Source organism: Myxine glutinosa, chromosome 1 (assembly GCF_964187855.1).
Source record: "Myxine glutinosa chromosome 1, kmMyxGlut1.1, whole genome shotgun sequence".
Taxonomy (NCBI): domain Eukaryota; kingdom Metazoa; phylum Chordata; class Myxini; order Myxiniformes; family Myxinidae; genus Myxine; species Myxine glutinosa.
In genome coordinates, this window is record NC_136261.1 from 147,522,961 (window position 1) to 147,548,206 (window position 25,246).

A 25,246-nucleotide genomic window follows, 5' to 3' on the forward strand; every position below is an offset into this window, starting at 1 on the left:
CCTTAAGTCACAAAAGACTCCGAAGACCCAAAAGACCCCGAAGACCAAAACACCCTGAACACCCAAAACACCCTGAAGACCCAAAACACACTGAAGACCCAAAACACACTGAAGACCCAAACACACACTGAAGACCCCAAAGACCCAGTTGAACTAAAAGACCCTTAAGACCCAAAAGCCCCTGAAGACACTGAAGTCTCAAAAGACCCCAAAGACCCCAAAAACCCAAAAGACACCGAAATGGTCAAATATGCCTATCCCTCTGAAACGACCTGTGGTGAGGCGCGGGGAGTGCGCCGTCACACACGTAATAATAATAATAAGTGCAAAATTTGAGTTTTCCAACGGAAGCAAAGAAGGAAAATAGTGGAAACTAGCCGAAACCCGTGGAACATCCACGGAAGGGAGGATGTGGTGTATGGATAGAGTGTATAGTGGGGCGGCTTAGCCCAAATATTCAAAAGAATTGTGCATTTTGTGAAACAAGCACCAAATTTGGCACAAATGTACATTAATATGTTGCGAACATTTTCAGATATTGGGCCACTTGAAATTCCGTAATTGTTTTTTTCAAATTTTTTCAAATTTCGTAATTTCAAATTTTTCGGGTGACACCGTCACAATTTCGGTCTTCGAGGCCGGCCGATAGGCAAAGTGTGACCGGAAGGGACGAGGTTCTCCTGACCACGTGGCCCTCGATCTGGGAAGCGAGAGGCGTTCCATTAGTGGACGCGCCCCTCACGCCTGACTTTTGGGCGGCCCCGGCAGGCCGTTTGTTTTGACGTTCCGTGACAGGCCCCGCACCCCCACCTCCGGGCCGACCGGAAGCTTGTGCTGAGTACATCATACCTGAACAACTCAGTGAGGCAGAACACAGCAGTGCACACCAGGGTGACCCCTTCAGTGCATAAACCAATTAACCTGTCCACTGCAGGGCATATAGAAATGAAGTTATTTTCTGCATATAATAATAATATAAGTTCAGTTCTATATAACAATTTCTGTTATCACCACTACCACTACAACTACCACTACTACAAGCTTTGTCTGGAATTTTGTGGACTAACAGACAAACAGACATACAGACAAGCTGGGATCAAAACATTACCTCCTTCCACCATTGAGTGTAGAGGTAAACATCATGGAAATTATATCATGCCCTAGATTTAATTCATGCTTACCCGTGTATTTGCTTCACTGGTTCACAAGGTCTTTTGCATACATGTAATTCAGACTCTCGTCTTCATTGCTGACCACACAATGTTCGCAACATATTAATGTACATTTGTGCCAAATTTGGTGCTTGTATCACAAAATGCACAATTCTTTTGAATATTTGGGCTAAGCCGCCCCACTATATCGGCCGGCCTCGAAGACCGAAATTGTGACGGTGTCACCCGAAAAATTTGAAATTACGAAATTTGAAAAAATTTGAAAAAAAATATTACGGAATTTCAAGTGGCCCAATATCTGAAAATGTTCGCAACATATTAATGTACATTTGTGCCAAATTTGGTGCTTGTATCACAAAATGCACAACAGGTTTGCTATGCTGCTACACTATAGGGGATTTGCTTGTCCGAGTAAGAGTTAGGAAGAAAGATGAGAATGAAGAGTGCGTATATGAACAACGTATTTATTGCAATCTACTTAAATGACAACGCTACGATATACTTTTGAAAAATGAATGGATTCGTAATAGGAATCGGCATAGCACCACTCTGGGATTGTCCACTCAGTGGACGGCTTGCTGTCGCCTTCGACTGTCCAATCAGCGGACGGCTTGCTTCGCCTTCGCCCAGCAGATGCCAATACGATGGCGTCGTATCGGCAGTTAATCGGATGCTTTTGGGCCCCAACGTCGGCTAATTCAGATTTTTCGAGTATGTCTGTACGTGATAAACAAAGAGCGCGGTTCGTAGATCGTAAATCCATTAGTGCCGTGAGCATCGGGTCACTGGGTGCGGCGTAAAAGGGATAACAAAGTCGCGTCCTTACGCTATTATTATATAGACTAGCCCAAACCCGTGGAACATCCACGGAAGGGAGGATGTGGTGTATGGATAGAGTGTACCATGATGGATGGCATAGGGGATTTGCTTGTCCGAGTAAGAGTTAGGAAGAAAGATGAGAATGAAGAGTGCATATATGAACAACGATCGCCGACACCGGCACAAATGCATGCTCTGGATTGTCCACTCAGTGGACGGCTTGCTTTCGCCTTCGCCTGTCCAATCAGCGGACGGCTTGCTTCGCCTTTGCCCAGCAGACGCCAATACGATGTCGTAAGATGGCGTCGTATCGGCAGTTAATCGGATGATTTTGGGCCCCAACGTCGGCTAATTCAGATTTTTCGAGTATGGCTGTACGTGATAAACAAAGAGCGCGGTTCGTAGATCGTAAATCCATTCGTGCCGTGGGCATCGGGTCACTGGGTGCGGCGTAAAAGGGATAACAAATTCGAGTCCTTACGCTATTATTATATAGATAAATGACTGTTTGAGGTGTCTTTTTGATATTAATTAATTAATTCCATGCTGAATGCATCCAGCCACATCTTGTTTTACCTTTTACTGAGGCATGCTGTATTTAATTTAAATGTGGATCAAAATGGAGAATTATGAAGCTAAAATAAAAACATTTGAAAGGGGGGGAAAAAAATTGACAAATCATCAAAACAAATAAGATTAATTTCAGTCAATCCATATACACAGTTTGCACGTTCTGTGGCATGAAGAGCTATGCATGGAAGGTATATAAGAGATGGTGTGACCTTTACCTGCATGGTGATGTACAGTGTTTTACAGAAGCTTTATAATTATGGCAAACTAGCAATGACACTGTCCTTAGGGCGGGTTAAATCCCCAGAATTACCGACAGGATCATTCCTCCTGGATTATGGATGAGTTCATTCCCCCACTTTTATGATGTCTATGATGTCTTTTATTCGTCTCACCGCGAATATGCAGGGCTATTGCAACGCTCGTGTATGTGTGTGTGTGTGTGTGTGTGTCTGTGTGCATGTGTGTGTGTGTGTGTATATATGTGTGTGTGTGTGTGTGTGTGTCTGTGTATGTGTATGTGTGTGTATGTGTGTGTATGTGCGTGTCTGTGTGTGTCTGTATGTGTGTGTGTGTGTGTGTGTGTGTGTGTGTGTGTGTGTGTGTGTGCGCGCCTGTGTGTGTGTGATTGTGTGTGTGTGTCTGTGTGTGTATGTGTATGTGTGTGTATGTGTCTGTGTGTGTGTGTGTGTGTGTGTGTGTGTGTGTGTGTGTGCGTGTATGTGTGTGTGTGTGTGCGTGTATGTGTCTGTGTGTGTGTATGTGTCTGTGTATGTGTGTGTGTGTGTGTGTATGTGTGTGTGTCTGTGTGTGTGTGTGTATGTGTGTGTCTGTATGTGTGCGTGTGTGTGTGTGTGTGTGTGTGTGTGTGTGTGTATGTGTGTTCTGTGTGTATGCATGTTCTGTGTGGTGTGTGTGTGTGTGTGTTTGTGTATTTACTGTGTATGTTTGTGTGTGTATGTGTGTGTGTGTGTGTGTATGTGTGTATGTATGTGTGTGTGTGTGTGTGTGTGTGTGTGTCTGTGTGCCTGTGTATGTGTGTATGTATGTGTGTTTGTGTATGTGTGTCTGTATGTATGTGTCTGTGTCTGTGTGTCTGTGTGTGTGTCTGTGTGCGCATGCCTGTGTATGTGTGTGTGTATGTGTTTGTGTGTGTGTGTGTGTGTATGTGTGTGTGTGTGTGTGTGTGTGTCTGTATGTCTGTGTGTGTGTGTGTGTGTGTGTGTGTGTGTGTGTGTGTATGTTTGCCTGTATGTCTGTGTGTGTGTGTGTGCGTGTGTGTGTGTGTGTGTGTATGTGCGTGTGTGTATGTGTGTGTATGTATGTGTGTGTATGTATGTATGTATGTATGTGTGTGTGTGTGTGTGTGTGTGTGTATGTATGTGTGTGTGTGTGTATGTGTATGTGTATGTGTGTCTGTGTGTGTGTGTCTGTGTGCGCATGCCTGTGTATGTGTGTGTGTGTGCCTGTGTATGTGTGTGTGCGCCTGTGTGTGTGCATGTGTTTGTGTGTGCATGTGTATGTGTGTGTGTATGTCTGTGTGTGTGTGTGCCTGTATGTCTGTGTATGTGTGTGTGTGTGTGTGTTTGTTTGTGTGTGTATGTTTGCCTGTATGTCTGTGTGTGTGTGTATGTGCGTGTGTGTATGTGTGTGTGTGTATGTGTATGTGCGTGTGTGTGTGTATGTGTGTGTGTATGTATGTATGTATGTATGTATGTGTGTGTGTGTGTGTGTGTGTGTGTGTGTGTGTGTGTGTGTGTGTGTATGTGCGGCTGTGTGTGTGTGTGTGTGTGTGTGTGTGTGTGTGTGTGTGTGTGTGTGTGTGTATGTGCGGCTGTGTGTGTGTGTGTGTGTGTGTGTGTGTGTGTGTGTGTGTGTGTGTGTGCGTGTCTTCGTACACACCACCGTCATCGGTAGTCATCTCCACTCGGCACTCGCGGATCTCTATGACCGATCTATATCCAAGACTGATCGCCTTTGCTGGTCCTGAAGCATCCATCTTCACCCCAGCAAGGAACCAACGACTCATGGACCTAGCCGTCTTCTTATTTGTGCTCCGTTTCCCCCACATCTCCGAATTGACCTCTGGGATACGCCATTCAAGGGGATCCTCTGAACCTACCCGTTCCCATCCAGCCAGAACTAAAGCAGCCCTTCAGGTGGTGGAGAAGCCCACATACCCTTCTGGTGGGAAAGCCATTCAGGCCACATCTGCCTTCAGTGGTCGTGACAGCGGATGTCTCCAAGGAGGGCTGGGGTGCAATCTGTCAAGGCAAGCATTTTGTCTGGCAAGTGGTCCCCCTTACGAATCTCAAGTTCAAATTGACATGCTAGAGCTGATGGGTACCACTTGGCTGGCTCTTTCGGGTTTTCTGTAACTGTGGTGAAAGGGCAGTCCATACTGATCAAGACAGACAACTGTACGGTTGTGGCGTATATGAACAAACAGGAAGTGATTCACTCCTCCTCCCTTTGTCATCTGGCGATGGAGTGGAGCCAGCAATGCTGATTTTCAGGCAGTTCGTGGAGCTCTGGCGGTGAGGAGGCTCAGCTAGATGTAATGGTAAAAATTGATGAGATGTGCATTAGATGAGATGGACTTGTTTACAGCACATTGTAAACAATCCTTAATTCACATTTATGTTTGTCTTATTCTGACTCCTAAATTTGACTCATCTTCGTCCTAACTGCTTTCGTGCAGCAGGCCACAATGGTGGCCTCACAGGACCATGCTGATGTCCACGATCATGGCCTCATGGGAACGTGCTGATGTCCACGATCATGGCCTCATGGGACCATGCCGATGGCCACGATCATGGCCTCATGGGAGCGTGCTGATGTCCACGATCATGGCCTCATGGGACCATGCTGATGGCCACGATCATGGTCTCATGGGAGCGTGCTGATGTCCATGATCATGGCCTCATGGGAGCGTGCTGATGTCCACGATCATGGCCTCATGGGACCATGCTGATGGCCACGATCATGGTCTCATAGGACCATGCTGATGGCCACGATCATGGCCTCATGGGACCATGCTGATGGCCACGATCATGGCCTCATGGGAGCGTGCTGATGGCCACGATAGTCTTTGTTCAACAATCTGCATTGTTTGTTCTTATATAACGACATGTGAGTATATTCAGCATGGCCTTCAATGATTGGTTTAGAATGTATTACGTTCTGGACTGTTTGGAAAGGTCGATATTTATTGGCCCAAATGAATTCTCACTTCTGGAGTGTGGTTTTATTGGCATATCTTTTTTTATATCGACATCAAGAGGGCAGGAATGATTATGAAAACTATATTACTCTAGAATTACGATCAAGCGATTATACAGCAAGTTATTCAGAGTTTTGAAAAAGCAGTTTGTCAGTGATACTTCAGACGATGTTGATGCAGGCGGTGATGGACATTTATACTAAAATGTCCATTTATACTAGAACACGTAAAATTACCTGTTTTTAGCTGTCAATTATAAAACTGAGTGGAGTAATGTTGAGTTTGTGCATGAAAAATTATACGTTATGATCTGAGGTTTTACCCAATATATACTCAAGATCAAAAGAAACATCAAATCTTTAGAAGGACACTCATTGAAATCCTCCACGCAAAAATTAAAAATATTTGAACACAGAGGTAAAGTTCAGCTATCTTTACGAAACACATGTCAATAAACAAGAGGTTGCCTGAATCACAAAAACCAAAAAGCATGACATCACAAGGGGTGGTGCAACAAAAGTCACAGCACTGCAACACAAAGGCACGCACCTGAATACAGTCAAAACAAAATGACACAGGAATGGACACAACACTCCTAATAGTCAAGGACAGGATGACAGCAGCCCTCAATATCATGTGTGTCCTCTCTGAGCTGTGATGCAGGCTGTACACCTCCGACGCATGCTCTGTACCAGGCGTCTGATGCGGTCCTGGGGAAGTCTGTCCCACTCCCCCTGCAAGCCTTGAATGAGCATTTGCCGATTGACAGCTGTTGATCTCCTCGATGCAAGACGTCGACCAAGCTCATCCCATAAATGCTCAATGGGATTGAGGTCAGGGGAATAAGGCATCCAAGGCATCACTTCAACACCTTGTTCCTGGAGGAAGTTGGTGGTCAGGCGAGCAGCATGGGGACGAGCGTTGTCCTGCTGGAAAACTGCGATGTCAGGATGAGCCTGGAGAAATGGCAGCTGATGAGGTCTCAAAACTTCATTGACATAACGCTGACTAGTGAGATTGCCTTTGATAACGACCAGAGGTGTCCTGAAACGGGTGGAAATGCCGGCCCATACCATCACACTGGGTCCTCCCCAATGATTGATCTGGCGAATACAGCATGATGCACACCTTTCCCCACCTCTGCGCCATACCAGTTGACGTCCATCAGCAGCATGGAGGCAAAATCTGGACTCATCACTGAACAAGACTGCACTTCACTGTTGCTGTGTCCAGCGGCGATGCTGCAGACACCATATTAGTCTGTTCCGCCGATGCACTGCGTTCAACACTTGACCTCTGCAAGGACGTCTTGCCACCAAGCCCCGACTTCTCAAGTGCCTCCGCACTAGAGAGACACTGATACGGTTGTTGTGGGGACCTTTTGTCACTGCAGCTGTTTGCGTCGCAGGGCGGAAACGATCATGAAGATGCTGCAGCACAATCCAGTGGTCTTGATTTGGGGTGGTTACCCGTGGTCTTCGTCTTCGTGGACCATCATTCACAGTTCCAGTTTCACCGTAATGCCTGGCCAGGTTGGAAATTGCAGGCTTTGAGCAACCAAGACGTTGGGCAACTGTTCGCTGGCTTACATCAGCCTCAAGCATCCCAATTGCCCTAAAACGTTGTTCAGATGTCAGGCGTGGCATCTGAATTTTCTTGTTGTTTTCCCTGTCAGAAGCCTCTAGAGCAGTGGTTCTTAACCTTTTTAAAGGCGCCGAACCCTAACGAAACCCACCAAACACTTGCGGAACCCCTCAAATTTGACAAAAAAAATTAAGAAGAATTGCATCTTAATGCGTTTTATGTTCTTCTTTTCGGGAGGCGATCTGGGAAATGCGTGGTTTTGTTTTGGCAAGGGCCACCCTCAAATCTTTTTCACATGCAAGCCTGCTCCTTTTCTTTGTTTTAATGTCCACCAGTTTCGAAAACGCATGCTCGCAGAGATACGTTGTAACGAACGGCGTGAGGATCTCAAGGGCAATTTTAGCGATGTGAGGATACCCTTCCATTTGGCGGCACCAAAACGTTGAGAGCATTGTTGTGCCGAAGAGTTGTTGTTGAGTCTGGCTCTGCTGAAGTTCGATGAGGTCGTCGAGGTACTGGTCATTGACATCTGCCGTTGCAACGTTGTAAGTAAATGGCTGCCGCACCCATGCTGGGTATTGCTCTTGGTCGGGGAAGTAGCCGTCGAATGACTTTCCCAGCTCATCCAAGTGCGTGGCAATCGCTTGCTTCAGCTCCCCCGGTACAGCAGTGCCTCCAACTTCAGACTCATCTTCGATCCCGCTCACGTACTCGTCCAGTCACGAAAAGTTCGCGAAGTTGTCGTTCTCTGTTCGCCGCCTCCACAATGGTAACTTCTTTCGGAAAGTGCTCAGCTTTTCTTCAGATTCGATGACATTCACTCCACCGCCCTGCATCTGGCAATTGAGATGATTGAGTGCATCAAAGATGTCAGCCAAGTATGCCAAGGTGAGGATGAACTCTGACTCTTGGAAGTGCGTTGCATGGCAATGCTGGTGTTCTCGCAAAAACAGGACTAATTCTACACGCAAGGCAAAAACACGGCTCACTACCTTCCCTCGTGATAATCATCGAACGTTAGAGTGGTAGAGAAGGACTTCGAATTCAGAGCCAATTTCATTGCACAGCTCTTTGAAGATGCGATGATTCAGAGCACGGCTTCGCACGTAATTCACAGTTTCAACGACGATTTTCAGAACATTGGCCAGTTTTGGAGGCAGGGTTTTTGATGCCAGCGTGTGTCTGTGCAGGACGCAGTGCGTGACGATGATGTGTGGTGCATCGGCCTTCACCAGCGCTCCAAAACCGGAGTTGCATCCCAGCATGGCTGGAGCTCCGTCCGAGCAAACTGCAGACACCATGTTCCACGAGAGGCCGTTGCTTCTGAAGAAGTCGTCCACAAGCTTCTTCACGTCAGCTGCCTTCATCGTTGTTGTGAGAGGCTTGCAGAACAAAGTCTTCCTTGATCTCGTCTCCTTTGACATAACGCACAAATAAGATGAGCTGGCTCAAATTCGAAACGTCGGTGGTCTCGTCGAGTTGAAGGCTGAATTTCGTCGGGCTCGCGACTAAATCTGCAACTACCTGGGCGAGGATGTCGTCTCTCATGTCGTCGATTCTGCATCTGATGGTGTCATTTGAGAGTGGAACAAGAGACAACTTGTTTTCAGCAGCTTTTCCCAGCATGATGTTGGCCATCTTCAACGCGGCCGGTTTGATGAGTGTCTCACCAACAGTGTGCGGTTTGCCCTGCTTTGCGATCAGGTACGCAACGTCATACGACGCGGTGAGGATCGGTTTGTCAATTGGAACGAAGCCGAGAGTGGGCAAGGTTGTTCTTGCGTCGAATCGGACTCTCTTCAATTTGAATTCATCCAGCGTTGCGTCTTTGTACTGCCCCTCGCCGTGCAGTTTTTTGAAGTGTTCCCGTAGTTTTGCTGGTGCTCGGCTGGAGTTGCTCAACTTGACATTGCAAAGCATGCGTTGAGGACGTTGACTTCCGTCCCATTCCGTGAAACACGTGAACACGTACCGCACGTAATCCTCCGACCACTTCCTTTTTTTGCTCGACATACTGCAAAAAAAAATAAAAAAGTAACAAACTGATCTTAATTGAGTTCGGGCAAATAATTATATGACAAAAATTTTAAAAGGAACATGCTTAAATATAATCAGTACCCCTCTGAACACTGAGAAATTTTAACAAAGAAAACATAACTTATAGTTATGATGACGGGATTTAATATCGACTCAACTCTATGTCACCTCAAGTCCCATTATAATATTACATAGAAAACTGCGAATTGTTAGTTTTGAATTGCGACCAAAGGAGTTATATCACCTCCACCTAATTTTCTGAGTAATTCAATCATATTTTATAATCACCATCCACTTTTGACTTTAATATAACTCTGAACCCACCCTGCATATCCACAAACATTTCCAACTTACTTTTCAATTAATCAGTAACTCCAAAGTAAGGCGCGACCAATGACGCACGGCACACGGCAAGCTAATCGAGGCTATTCACTGGAATTTCTGAACACCTGCAAAGTCCAAAATCCAGTAAGTAAGTAAGCAAGTAAGCACCATCAACAGAATAATTAGCAAGTTGCTCATTGATTAAACTTACTACAGTCAGTGTGAAACAACTTATCTTAAACACAGACCAGAGAAACCATGAATGGGATGGGAATACAATTACAAATAACATTTCCATTCGTTCGTGACATACATAGCAAAATAATAATAATATTAATAATAAGTGTAATTACACATAGATTCAAAATTGATACAAAACTTAAAGAAAACAAAAAACAAATTGCAATGCGTTTCGGAGGACCTCCGCCGAACCCCTGAGACTGGCTCACTGAACCCAGGTTAAGAACCATGGCTCTAGAGTGACAATAGACAGCAGTAAATGAATGTCTAACCATGAGAACTGAAGGATTTCATTATGAGGGTCATTATTTAAAGGGAAAGATCCCTTTAATCAATCATTGATGATAAACCAGGTGATTGAAGTGAAGTTCCAGTTACATAATCAACCATTACAACTGAAGAAACGTGTTTGTAAAACTGCACATTTCAAAAAATGAAAGTGATAACTTTATTTTGATGTTCAGTTTATATATACAAGTAGTTTGTTGTATAAAAGGTGGAGAACTCCTTCACAATAACAAACATCTTACATTTTATTCAGTTTGCCTGAAAAATACCTCAACAAAATGCACAGCAGGAGATGAGGTATGGTTATGACCTCTCTCTGTCTGTCTGACTGTGTGTGTCTGTCTGTCTGTCTGTGCGTGTGTGTGTGTGTGTGTGTGTGTGTGTGTCTGCCCAGGCCATAACTATTTTACCATTTGAACTATTGTCATCAAAGTTTCACCAAAACTTAATTTTGATAATATGGAGAAGACAAATTAACAATTTTGTCAAAGGGTTAAATGCCAGTGTCACCTAAAATCATTTTTCATCCAAATAACCTGAAATTTAAATTTACCATTTGAGTTTTGTCATGAAATTTTCAACAAAGTTTTATGAGAATACAGAGAAGGCAAATTATTAATTTGGCCGAAAGGTCAAGGGTCAGCATCACATAAAATCGCCACTTTTCATCCGATTGACCTGAAGTTTTAAGAATTTGCATATTGGGTCACTGAGTTTGTTCACCAATCAAAAGCTAGAATCTGATTTTTTTTTTTTTTACATCGAAACGTCAAAGCTACACAAAATCATCAATTTTCATTTTGTATTTTTTTAAAAACTGTTTTCGTTATTTGGAGCATAAAGAAGAAGAAGAGGAAGAGGAAGAAGAGGAAGGGTAAGAAGAATGAATACAAACGGATGCAGACGGGCTTTGCATTTTCACATGTTTTCTAGTTCATGTATTGCATTCTGGAAAAAAATCAACACTCAAATAGTTAAATAAAAATGTACACTTTGCTTAGATGCTCTGCTTTGCAAAATTGCATCAAAGCTTGTTATTTATTGTACTCCACACTTCAACCTTCCCTCACCCTTTTCCACAACCCCACTTATAACTATTAAGGGTCTTCAAAGCAAAAGTAGGTTTATAATAATATGTCTACCCTTACAAGGGACTTCAATGTCGGAGGCCATTAGGCCCATCAATGCCTGCACTATCATTACCAACAACTCGGGGTGCTTTGGATGTACTCTATATTTAAATTTATTATTTTAAAATTAATTATTTTTAAATTAATTTTAATTAATTTAATTTAATTTTTTAATTAATTTTATTTTTATTTTTATTATTTTATTTCAATTCTCCATTTTAAGAGCAAGGGAAGTAGCACATACTATTTTAGTTTATGGCATGACTCTACTTCGAACCACAGACCTCACAGACTCAAAGCGGACGCTCTAACGAATGGCTAAGTAAATTAGAAATAAAACTGTGGATTTCATTCAATCAAAATCTGTTGCTATGGCAAATCAAAGACCCCTCCTGTACCAGGTACCCCATTCATATCCGATCTGCTTCGACACTAATTCCCCTGTCCTACCTTTGCACACACTATAAATAGATGACACCTATTTGTTATATACAGGAGAATAGGGAATTGGGAGTGCAAGTATAATATCATTGAGGGGTTCCCCAGAGATGGGAACACTTTATTTTCTCAAGCGCTGAAACAAAATTGAGGCGCCTCGTGGAAAGTTTCTGCCATAAAGCTTCGCAACTTGGGAGGAAAAAGAAATGAACAAAATTCACTCTCGCTGGGATATGCTCTAATTGACTAAGCTCGGAGTACTGTCTTCAGGGCAAAGGTGTGGATATGCTACAACGATTTGCTGAACAAGGAGTGCTGTATTAAGTATCTTGGACTTGAAAAATAACAATTTTCCTTTTATTCCAAGAGTTTATTGACTTGATCTTAAAGAAAATGGCATGTAAAAGTGGCATTCATCCTCAGCATTCATCTACATTTTCATTTTTAGAGAGCTCAAGGCTCATGGAAGAGCTTTTTTTTTTTCTCTTTTTTTTTGTATACAAGATCGAGGCTTGTGTAAGAGCTAACATTAATCACAAAAAGACAAACTGACACATAAAACATAAGATAAAGGGATCAGGAGACAAGATGGGGAGAGAGAGGGAAGCACACAAGTACAACATTTGAGAGCAGGGACATCGGGAGATCTGTGGGAGGGGGAGGGCTTGGGGGGAGGAGGCATGGGAATGGGGTTGAGGTAAAAAAAAAAAAAACACATGGACACAGCTAGGACTTCCAGGAAAGAATTCGGAATTTCAAAAAAGAGGATCTGGGGTGAATTAACGGGGGTACAAAAGATCAAGGTTTTGGATGGGGGAAGATAAGAGATGGTGGTGAACAGCTGTTTTAAAGACCTGGAGGGAGGAGTGGGATTGAAGAGAGTGAGGGAGTTTGTTCCAGAGGCGGGAGTAAAGAGGAATGAAGGAGTGAAGGTGAGCAGAGAGTCTTGATTTTGGCAGTTTAACCATAAGAGGGTTGCTGGCAGATCTTGTGCGACCTGTAGGAATATTTGGGGGACAGAGCACAGAGAGAGCTGGGGGAGCAAGGCCGGAGAGGAGTCGGTTGAATAACTTTCTGAATGAACAACTAATATGTTAAATAACGAATAATAATTAATGTTAAATAATTAATGAATGAATAATAATTATGAACAATAATGAGAGGAGCTGAATAACTAGAGATTGAGAAAAAACTCGACAACAATAGATCAGAGGAGAACAGGCAGACAAGGGATGGATATACAGGTAAGGAAAGAACACACAGACAATAGACTTAACTTGAAAGAGGAGTCAACGAGTAATAGATACGATTATTATGAGTCAGAAAAGAAGATTACCTGTTATAGTGATTCCTCAGCATCTCACAGTCCGAGTGAAGGGAAGAAGATGCACAGACTAAAGAGGAGAAGGAATTGGCATCAAAGATGGGTAGTTAGAGTTAGCTTACAGTTGGAGAGGGTGACAAAGTATTGGTTCAATGATGAGTGTGAGTGACCTCGTCAGACCTGTGTAGGTGTTGATGTTCTGAGACGACAAGTGGGGAAAGACCATTAACAAGGATGAAAAAAAAAAACCTCTTGTCTACCACTTTGTCTGCGACGGGGGAATAGCATGCCCTGCACTTCGGCTTCCTGTTGTGCGACGCCAATTACATTCGCAGCTTTATATTCCACCACACCTAGGAGAGCGAGATAAGATTTAGTGGCAGCAGCCCGCAGAAGAGAGGTTAGACTCCAAGGAACTATGGATGAATGCCTTCCAGAGTAATATAGGGCAAGAAACCTGTCAGGAAATGTGGGGCAACTTGCCCTGCCTTAGCTGCCTGTATGTAAGCATTCTCCTCCATCATTTTGTTCAGTTTACAGTATCCTGAACAATTCTCATCTGTCAACCCTATTCTTCCCTCATCGAAAACCTTGATCTTTTCTACCCCCGTTAATTCACCCCAGATCCACTTTTTTGAAGTACCGACTTCTTTCCTGGAAGTCCTCGCACACGAAATTTGCATTTATGTTTATTTAAATTATACAATGGACTACAAAATGTAAATGTTTCATGATATTTGTTATATTATATCACCTTTATCTATCAATATTGTTGAAATGAAGATCAAATAGCTGTATGTTGAAATATGTTGAAAAAGTCAAAACTTTACATGGGGTGTACTTACTTTTTCACGTGACTGTATGTACTATTTAGCCCCGCAATGCCCCATTCCCAACTTACTTGTTTTTCTGGCCACCAACACCCACCCCACTTTTCTTTTCCTGGAGCCTTCCCTGCCCTCCAACACATGGTGTTTACATAGAGAGACTAAGTGATTGTGGGTGACTTGGCTCCATCTAATGACATATTATGATTAACAAGCTTCCTATTTTCCTCACATCGACAAACAAGGATTCTGCAACCAGCATGTCTTCAGTGCAAGTCTGGCTCAAAAATGAGCTGCTAATATACATAATGTCAGAGTGTTTGTAGAAGGGTCATTGGTGTAAAATATTAACAGCTGGGTAGGTGTTATTTGCCATGCCTTTAAATGCACCAGTCTCCAAGGATAGAGTATATATGATAACATCTAGGGCAATGGATTACTCAATGAAAACCCAAAAGCATGTCAAGGAGAGGACTCTAGATATCATTGGCAAAAATGTTTATCATCTTCACAATTGTTTAGTGTTTAGTGACAAAAATGTTTAGTGACATGTTTAGTGACAAATGCCAAAATGGCAAAAATGTTTAGTGACATGTTTAGTGACAAATGCCAAAATGGCAAAAATGTTTAGTGACAAGTTTAGTGACAAATGCCAAAATGGCAAAAATGTTTAGTGACAAGTTTAGTGACAAATGCCAAAATGGCAAAAATGTTTAGTGACATGTTTAGTGACAAATGCCAAAATGGCAAAAATGTTTAGTGACAAGTTTAGTGACAAATGCCAAAATGGCAAAAATGTTTAGTGACAAGTTTAGTGACAAATGCCAAAATGGCAAAAATGTTTAGTGACAAGTTTAGTGACAAATGCCAAAATGGCAAAAATGTTTAGTGACATGTTTAGTGACAAATGCCAAAATGGCAAAAATGTTTAGTGACAAGTTTAGTGACAAATGCCAAAATGGCAAAAATGTTTAGTGACAAGTTTAGTGACAAATGCCAAAATGGCAAAAATGTTTAGTGACAAGTTTAGTGACAAATGCCAAAATGGCAAAAATGTTTAGTGACAAGTTTAGTGACAAATGCCAAAATGGCAAAAATGTTTAGTGACAAGTTTAGTGACAAATGCCAAAATGGCAAAAATGTTTAGTGACAAGTTTAGTGACAAATGCCAAAATGGCAAAAATGTTTAGTGACAAGTTTAGTGACAAATGCCAAAATGGCAAAAATGTTTAGTGACATGTTTAGTGACAAATGCCAAAATGGCAAAAATGTTTAGTGACAAGTTTAGTGACAAATGCCAAAATGGCAAAAATGTTTAGTGACAAGTTTAGTGACAAATGCCAAAATGGCAAAAATGTTTAGTGACAAGTTTAGTGACAAATGCCAAAATGGCAAAAATGTTTAGTGACAAGTTTAGTGACAAATGCCAAAATGGCAAAAATGTTTATTGACAAGTTTAGTGACAAATGCCAAAATGGCAAAAATGTTTAGTGACATGTTTAGTGACAAATGCCAAAATGGCAAAAATGTTTAGTGACAAGTTTAGTGACAAATGCCAAAATGGCAAAAATGTTTAGTGACAAGTTTAGTGACAAATGCCAAAATGGCAAAAATGTTTAGTGACAAGATGGTGTGAACGGTATACCTGGATAGTGTCAAAAACGTGGAAGGAGTCCAACAAGACTCATCTGACCTCTTCATTGAGGTTCAAGGAATCATTCAAATGATTCGGTTACTACAATGAACACATTGTCGGTGGAGTAGCCAGGACAAAAGCCAAAGCGATGATCCTAAATTATTTGAGTTGGAAAAGCAGTCGGAATTGAAGTGAGCTGCCAGTGGCATACATATGCCACCTTCATCCATGGCTTTCTGACTTCCTCCAGTTGTGCCGTCAATGTGTCGCTATCAAGGGAACCCTCTCATCTCATCTCCCCTCTTCTTCCAGTGAAGGCTGGAGTGCCCCTAGGCAGTGCCTTGTGCCCAATTTTGTTTCTCATCTACATTAATGACCTCTCTGATGCACTCAAATTGCTTTCTTCCTTCATGCAGAGGACTCCACATTATGCCATTCTGTAGCCCCAGCCAGCAACTACATCACCCTACTGACCTGGAATTAATTAGGAGCTCATATGATGCATGGAACAAGTCTTTCGACGCTTGCAAAGCTCTGTCTGTCAGAAGGATCGTCAAATTAACCCACCCATCTATTTCGATGGCCGGCCACTGGATGAGATCCAGTCTTTTGAACTCCTCGGGCTCAACATCAGCTATGATCTCTCCTGGGCCAATCACATCACAAAGCTAACCTCCAAAGCCTGCCACAGATTTGGCACCCCCTGTCATTCCAAATCATTCCTTTAAAAAATCAGAACTTACTCAAAGCTGACAAGGCCTTCTTTTTATCTATAGCTCAATGGAGGACTGTACCGCCCCCCCCCTCCCTCCCCCCCATTCTCCCCCTCCCAGGGCTGCTGGCTCAGCATCACATCTGTTTCTCCTGGAATATGTGGAATCTGAAGCTGTCAATAATATTGGCCTCTCCTGCAGAGGGTGAAGTTAAGGCATGTTGCTCTCAAAGCACAGACAGGTCAGTGGCCTCTGTTTTTGCCACCTCACCTCTTTTCAAGCCTCCTCTGCTTTCTCACCCCCATCGACCTTCCCCAGAAACTCTATGATGCACATGTTCTTCCCGTAACCCCATTCAGGTGCAACACCCAAAATCCAGGCATAATGTGCACTTCAAATCTTTTGTTGCTCTTTTCTCCCATTTGTGAAACTGCCTTCCTGAGGCTCTTAAATGCCACTCTTCCCTCATCGACTTAATGTATGTGGTGCAAATTACCATCTGACACCTACCTCCCCCACCCACTACGCACAATGCACAATATTGTATGCACTCATTAACCCCACCTCACATAACTAACGTCCCCTTCTCTCAGGCTACTGCCTTTCCTCTCCTCCTCTCTCTGGTCTTTTCTTATTTATTCATTTAATTGCTTATGGTGTTCAACTGTTGTTGCACTGCGCAACTGTCTGTTTACCTCTGCCAACGAAGGTGGGCGGAGGTTATGCTTTCACCCCTGCTCTGTTTGTCTGTCTGTCTGTCTGTCTGTTTATGAACAGGATGTCTCAAAATTGTGGACGGATTCTGACGAAATTTGGTGGAGAGGTTGGGTATGTGACAAGGACGAATTAGGTATTGGTGAAGATCCGGATCTGGATCTGGATCTGAGGATTTTAAAGTGCTTCTTCACCATTGAGAGATCGGGCTAAAAACGATACACAGCAGGATATTTCAAAAAGTTGTGGACGGATTCGGACGAAACTTGGTAGCCATGTTGGGTGTCTGACAAGGAAGAATTTATTCAATTTTGGTGAAGATTCGAATCCAGATCCAGATACGATAATTTTTAAGTGATTCTTCACTATTGAGTGAAGGGCTAAAACTTATATATAGCAAGATATCTCAAAAGTTGTGGACAGATTCAGACGAACCGTGGTGGACAGGTTGGGTGCGTGACAAGAACGAATCTATTCTATTTTGGTGAAGATCCGATTCCGGATTTGGATACGAGAAATTTTTTGTAATTCTTAAGGGAATCTTCACCATTGAGTGATCGGGCAAAAACGATACGTATATCGCATGATATTTCACAAAGTTGGGGACGACTTATTCCAAAACTAGATGGATGGGTTGGTTAGGCGACCAGAATAAGCCAATTCGATTTTGGTTCAGGTCCAGATCCAGATCTGGCCTATCAGTGGGACACAAAACATAAACGGTTTAGCCTGATGGAGCAATGCTCTCTACCGAGTGCTGTTGTAGTTGTTGCTTTTTACCCTCTGTCACCTTGTTCTTCCAAGAGCCTCGATCTTGCATGAAAAATAGGGATGTGACCCTCCAATAAGGTTCTGCAGCAGATGCACAGGTTTTTCTTTTTTTTCAGCAGCCAATTCAGATGCACATGTTTTCAGCATGAGTACACCAACACCATTATCTCACTATGTGTTTTTGCCAAGGTGTCAAGATTGCTGAGAAACATTTTCAGATTTGCAGGTGGCTCACTTGCTATAGGGAGAAGCTTTTTTTTAAAGGAAATACATATTGGATATCTATCTCACCCTCTCTCTGTTCTCTTCAACCTCTCTTTTCCTCAAGGTCATCTGCCATCAGCTTGGAAATCAGCAAACATCACCGCTTTACACACAAAACGTGCAAAAACAGACCCTTGCAACTGCAGACCAATCAGCCTGCTCTCAATAATCAGCAATGGCATGGAATCAATCATTGCTTCTGATATCAAATCCTTCCTCTCCTCCAATGGCTTGATCTCTGATCATCAATTTGGATTCAGACCAGGACACTCTACTCTGGACATGCTGCTTCTGCTGTCTCAACAATGGATGGAGGTCTTCAATGCCAAATAGGAAATTAGAGCTGTCTCACTTGACATATCACATGCCTTCGATACGGTCTGGCACCCAGCTATGCTCACCAAACTCTCCTCCTATGGTATCCATGGAAATCTCCACGCATGGCTTGCGCACTTCCTCTCTGGTCGTAGTCAACGTGTGGCCCTGAATGGAATTCTCTCATCTCCCCTTCCTGTTCTTGCTGGAGTTCCTCAAGGTAGTGTTCTGGGCCCTGTGCTCTCTTTGGTCTTCATCAATGATCTTTCCGACTCTCTGGAAAATCCTCTCCATTCCTTTGCTGATGATTCCACTCTCTGCTGCTCCATATCTCAACCCTCAGATCGGCAGTCTGCAGCCTCCTCACTCTGCAGACCTAGACAAAATCACAGACTGGTCAAACAAGTGGAACATGTCTTTCAATCCTGACAAATCTCACACTCTTACTATGTCTCTCCGAAAAGACCGTCTGGAAAACCCTCCCATCTACTTTCTCAACAACCCTCTCCAAGAAGTTCTGTCACTCAAGCTTTTGGGTCTCACTATCTGCCATGATCTTTCCTGGGAAAACCACATTTCCAAGCTGACCTCCAAAGCCAGTCGCCGACTAGGCATCCTCCATCGTGCGAAGCCTTCCTTGGCACACCTGAGCTCCTCACCACATACAAGGCTTTCATCTGCAGCTTGATGGAATATTGCTCTCCCCTCTGGGCCTGTGCTCCTGCCTCACACCTAGCTCGGCTTCACGCTGTAGAAACCAAAGCTTTCAGGATCATCGGAATCTCCCGCGATGAAGCTATCTCCGAGGGCCTTTCCCTCACTCACAGCAGGCAGGTTGGTGGACTGTCTTCTACTGAACTCCTCTCTGGCCTAGCTCCCCCAGCTCTGCCTGTGCTGTGTCCCTCAAAATATTCCTGCAGGACGCACACGACCTGCAGCAACCCTCTTCTGATGAAACTGCCAAAATCAAGACTCTCTGCTCACCTTCACTCTTTCATTCCTCTTTTCTCCCGCCTCTGGAACAAACTCCCTCACTCTCTTCAATCCCACTCCTCCCTCCAGGTCTTTAAAACAGCTGTTCACCACCATCTCTTATCTTCCCCCATCCAAAACCTTGATCTTTTCTACCCCCGTTAATTCACCCCAAATCCACCTCTTTCAATCTCCGACTTCATTCCTGGAATTCCTAGCAGTGTCAATTTGTTTTATACTGTGTATCCCTTCCCCCTCCCCCCCCCCCCTCAACACTCTCCCTCCCACAGATCTCCCGATGTCCCTGTTCTCTACTGTTGTGCTTGTGTGCTTCCCTCTCTCTCCCCTTCTTGTCCCCCCCCCTGCCATTATTGTTTTATGTGTCCGTTTATTTTATTTTTTGTGTGTTTTATGTGTTAATGTGTGTTTAATGTGCTAGCTCTTACACGAGCCTCGATCTTGTATACAAAAAAATAAAAAATAAAAACATTTGGATGGAGGTGTAAGTGAAACCTTTCCAGGTGTAAGTGGAAAGCAGCCCTTTTCAGCAAAAATACTGTTCAAGTATCCAGCACATCATTCCACCGCATCATTCCACCACATCCATCATGACTCTTTCCTTGATGATTGAAGGAATGGAAGAGGGGATCATTTCTGAGTCTTGACCAGATTTCTCATCTAGTATTCATTTTAAAAAGAGTTCTCCTGTTATAAGCAAAATGCAATTAAACATACAATAGACACATGAGTAAAATTATTAATTACTTTAAACCGGTCCCTTGAGAGAACAGGAGAGAGAGGAGCAAAGAATAAGAGAAGAGAGGCAGCATCATCACCTGGCTACCAATGCAGGCCAATGTTGTCAGTACACGTCAACATGGCCGATTCGATTTTTCACCAAAATCTGCCATTTACCCCCTCCGACTACCAGGTTTTTCCCACCACCGAAAAGTGTCTGAAAATTGACATTTCGTTTCCAGGTGACAGTCAGCGGTAGAAAGCACAGGGAGAATTTGCTTCATTCCCATGAGATAGAATCATACTCCACCTGAAATTGCGTTTGCCTTACATCTGTGACCTCCCATAACCTCACATAACCCATCACATCACAAAGCTCGCCTACAAAGAAATGAGAAAATAACCTGTCAACCGAGTATCATCCGAATCCATCCATAACCTTTTGAGAAATCGTGATTATATATCATTTTTAGCCTCATCACTCAATGGTGAAGAATGATTTTTATTTTTATTTGAGTAGCCGGTTCCAGATCCGTATCCGGATCCTGCCCAAAAATGTCTGTTGCTGTCCTTGCCCGGTCACCTAAACACACCAAAAAAAAATAAACGATTGCTTCAAAATTGTGGACAAAAATCGTGACAGACAGACAGACAGGGGTGAAAACCTAACGTCCGTCCACCTTTGTGGTGGAGGTCATATCCGTGGATTGTTTAGCAAACCCAACTTCATCTGCTATAAACAAACACGCACTAAATTACATTGCACACCAAACACCAACAGCTGACTAAACCAAAAAAAAAGAATGACCTCCTGGCTAGCCACAACATCTTCAAAAGTTATATAAAACAAAACAAGGAGCAAAAGACATAAAACGTCATCGGCCCCATGGTTTTAGTAATTTTGTTGTACAGAGTAAAGGCCGCCATACAAGGTCAAAATGTTAAAAGGTTAAACGTTAAAAGGTATTACAAAACAAAATCTTCTGCATATGTATTCTCTCATGTATTGTCTTTGTACCAAGTTTGGACAAAATTGGTCCATGCATGTCTGAGAAATTGTTGGGGACACGTTCTAGTAACAAAATGGCCACCAGTCGGCCATCTTGGATCTGATCTCAAAAAAAAGACGTGCATATGTAAGCCATCATTTGTTATCTGTGTATACGTTTGAACAAGACCGGTAAATGCATGTCTGAGAAATGGTTGAGGACGTTTTCAATATCGGGTTTTTTTTACAACTAAAATGGCTGCCTGTCTACCAGTCGGCCATATTTGATCAGATCGCAAAATAAAGTGAGGTGCATGTGTATGTCATCATGCACTGTGTTTGTGCCAAGTCTAAACAAAATCTGACGATGCATGTCCGAGAAATGGTTGGGGACACGTTCAAGTAACAAAATGGCCGCCAGTCGGCTATCTTGGATCTGATCTCGAATGAAAATGACGTGCATATGTAAGCCGTAATTCATTATCTGTGTGCAAAGATTGACCAAGATCGGTAAATGCATGTATATATATATATATATATATATATATATATATATATATATATATATATATATATGCAGGCGTATATATAATAAATAAATAATTTAAGGTTAAAGGTTGTTTGTAAAATGTTAGAAGGTATATAAATAAATAATAATTGAAGGTGGTATGTCATTAGTAGTGATGATAAAGTGTGTATAAATAAATAATGCATTCAAGATGGTATTCAGTAGTGGGTAGTGCAAAGTGTACATAAATAAATAAATAAATAAACAATTCAATGTTGTGTGTTGAGAGTGGAGATGGTAAAGTTGATATAAATAAATAGCCATTTAGAGGCTCTGGATGGATGGACAGACAGACGGACAGGACCCAAAATGAGGAATGAGGAATGCATGCATCTGGTGATAATATATTATAACAATTTGTCAAAAGTTTACTGCCTCAGTACTCAATGGTAAACCACTCAACTGTGCACTTAAACAATAGATTTATATCAGTTTCTCACAAGTTCCCGAATCAGTATACAGTTCCTACGGACACTTGCCATATCCTTTCTTGATTAAAAGTGTTGGAGTCCATTCAAAAAAAACCCTGCATTCCCAGCGAACATGATTGCTGCAGTCCTTGACTATACAATTGTGGCCTCCTTTAGTTTTCTTTCAGTATTCATCAAACTTTATCAGCGCACGCTCTTGGCGAGTCTGAAGAGGAAAGGGCCGGGACAAATATACAAGTAAAGGCCTGTTTCTCTTAAATTGCCATGTTGTTGAAATAGGACAAAATAAACATTACAGTTTAAGGATGCAAGTGTACTAGGCCACAGTGGTCAACCCTCTTTGATGGAGCAATTCCAATGAAAAATACAGCTCCTCCTCCTACACAGCAGATCTCAATGGTGAACAAGATAACTACTCTTAAATTAGAGGCATATGGAATTTAATTTTCCAATATTTAAAAAACACTCGACTTATTGTGCTTCTAATCTAATGAAAATTTGATGCTTTGGTAAGAAATGAAACAAAAGGAATACTAGAAAGCATCTGAAAAGGCAAAGCCCGTCCGCATCCGCTTGTATTCAGACGTATTCCTCTTCTTCTGTATGCTCAAAATAACGAAAACATTTTTTGAAAAATGAAAATTGATCATTTCATGCAGCCATGGCCTTTGAGCTTTAGATCGAAAAATAATCAGCTTCTAGCTTTTGATTGGTGAACCAATTCCATGGCCCAATATGCAAATTCTTAAAATTTCAGGTCGATTGGATGAAAATTGATGGCTTTAGGCAACCTTGACCTTTTGATCTAAAAAAAACCAACCGACTTCTACCTTTTGATTAGTGAACCAAATTCAGTGACCCAATATGCAAATTCTTAAAATTTCAGGCCAATTGGGTGAAAATTAACGATTTTAGACAACTTTGACCTTTGACCTTTTGACCAAATTATTAATTTGACTTGTCCATATTCTCAAAATAAAGCTTTGTTGAAAATTTTATGACAAAAAACAAATGGTAAATTTAAATTTCCGGTCAATTGGATGAAAATTGATGATTTCATGTGACGCTAACCTTTAACCTTTTGACAAAATTATTAATTTGCCTTCTCTGTATTATCATAGTAAGGCTTTGGTGAAACTTTGTTGATAATAGCTCAAATGGTAAAAACGTTACGGCATGGACAGACACACAAATACAGACAGACACACAGAAGGGTTAACAATGTGACATTAGGGGATACTTGATGCAGAGAGGAGATAAATGCATATCAGTAAACATCTGAAGAAAAGAAAAACCCAACTTGAATCTGTATTCAGACTGGTCAATGTAAGAGACGACTAGTTCCAAAAGGTATTAGGGGTCTACAGGATCTTGAGGAGTCCAAATGGGTCCAAAGTATCGAAAGAGCCTAGAAAGGATGAAAAGGATCCTCTCTGCCCCTTCGTTCCCCCGTCTTTCCTCCATTCTTCAAAGCAAGAGAGCATTGATGACATTGAGGTTAAAATTAAATTAAGACTTTTAATTGAATGATCAAATTTAATTAAGAGGTTAAAATTAAATAAGGAGGAAACATTGATGACGGAATCTCGCTATATGTGATGGACATACAAACACAGATTCCATTTTGAGTTAATTGGATAATTATCTCGCCACCTGGATGGATATTAAAAAGGGCTTCATTAGTTCTTGCGCATAGAGGTCATAAATCAGTATGCCGAGTTTTGGAATGATCTGTTGAGCTGTCTTGGAGGAGTAGGGAAAAAACAAAAAATGTTAATGGACCCACAGAAGGACTGACAGACTGACACCATTATGGCTTCAATAGCTATCCTCAACGTTGTTGTAGACAAACTAAAAACTAATGTGATTTAAGGTTGTATTCGCAGGGGCATGCTTTATAGATTGAAGGAGGGAGTGTTTTCATCATACAGGACTTTAGTGAGCTGGCTTCATCTCCATTATAATGATCAGTTTTCCTCTCCACATTTGAGGAAGGAGATATCTACCATTGAAGGGGTATAGCGTATAGCTAGCACATTGACTTCAGGGTTGGGTAGTCGAAGCATTGAGGAGCGGCCAATGGAGACTGAATTTTTTTATTATTAGTTCAGTCGGTGATAATTTCGAGGATATTTCATAGAAACATTGAAAATGATGAGGGACATTGATAAAATACACGCAGGAGAAATTTTCCCCAAGTTGGATAGCGATAGGATCAGGGTGCATGGTTTGTGAGTTAATAAGCAGAGGTTAAGACAGCAGCAAGGAAGTGATATTTCACAGACAGTGAATAATGTGTGAAATGTCATCCATCCCGAGAAGGTGGTAACATCTGGGACGGTATGTACAGTCACGTGAAAAAGTAAGTACACCCCATGTAAAGTTTTGACTTTTTCAACATATTTCAACATACAGCTATTTGATCTTCATTTCAACAATATTGATAGATAAAGGTGATATAATATAACAAATATCATGAAACATTTACATTTTGTAGTCCATTGTATAATTTAAATAAACATAAATGCAAATTTCGCATGTGGAAAAAGTAAGTACACCCTTGGTTCTAATAGGTGGTATTGCCCCCTTTGGCAGAAACAAGCTCAAGTAGGCGTTTCTTATAACTGTCTACCAGTCTCTGACATCGACTGGGAGAAATTTTTGCCCACTCCCCCATGCAGAATTCTTTCAGCTGTGCGATGTTTGAGGGGTTTCTTGCATGCACAGCTCGTTTCAAATTCCCCCACAACATCTCGATGGGATTTAGATCCGGGCTTTGACTTGGCCATTCCAGAACCCTCCATTTCTTTCTTTTCAGCCATTCCTTGGTGAATTTACTGGTATGTTTCGGGTCATTGTCATGCTGCAAGGTCCACCTTTGGTTGAGCTTCAACTTTCCGACAGATGGCCTCACATTATCCTCAAGCACCCTCTGGTACAATGAAGAATTCATAGTGGATTCTATGATGGTGAGCTGCCCAGGCCCTGATACAGCAAAGCTGCCCCAAACCATAATATTTCCACCACCATGCTTTACAGTTGGTATCAGGTTCTTGTGGTCAAATGCTGTCTTTGGTTTTCGCCAAACATGTCTTCTGGTACTGTGGCCAAATAGCTCTACCTTTGACTCATCTGTCCAGAGCACATTGTTCCAGAAGTG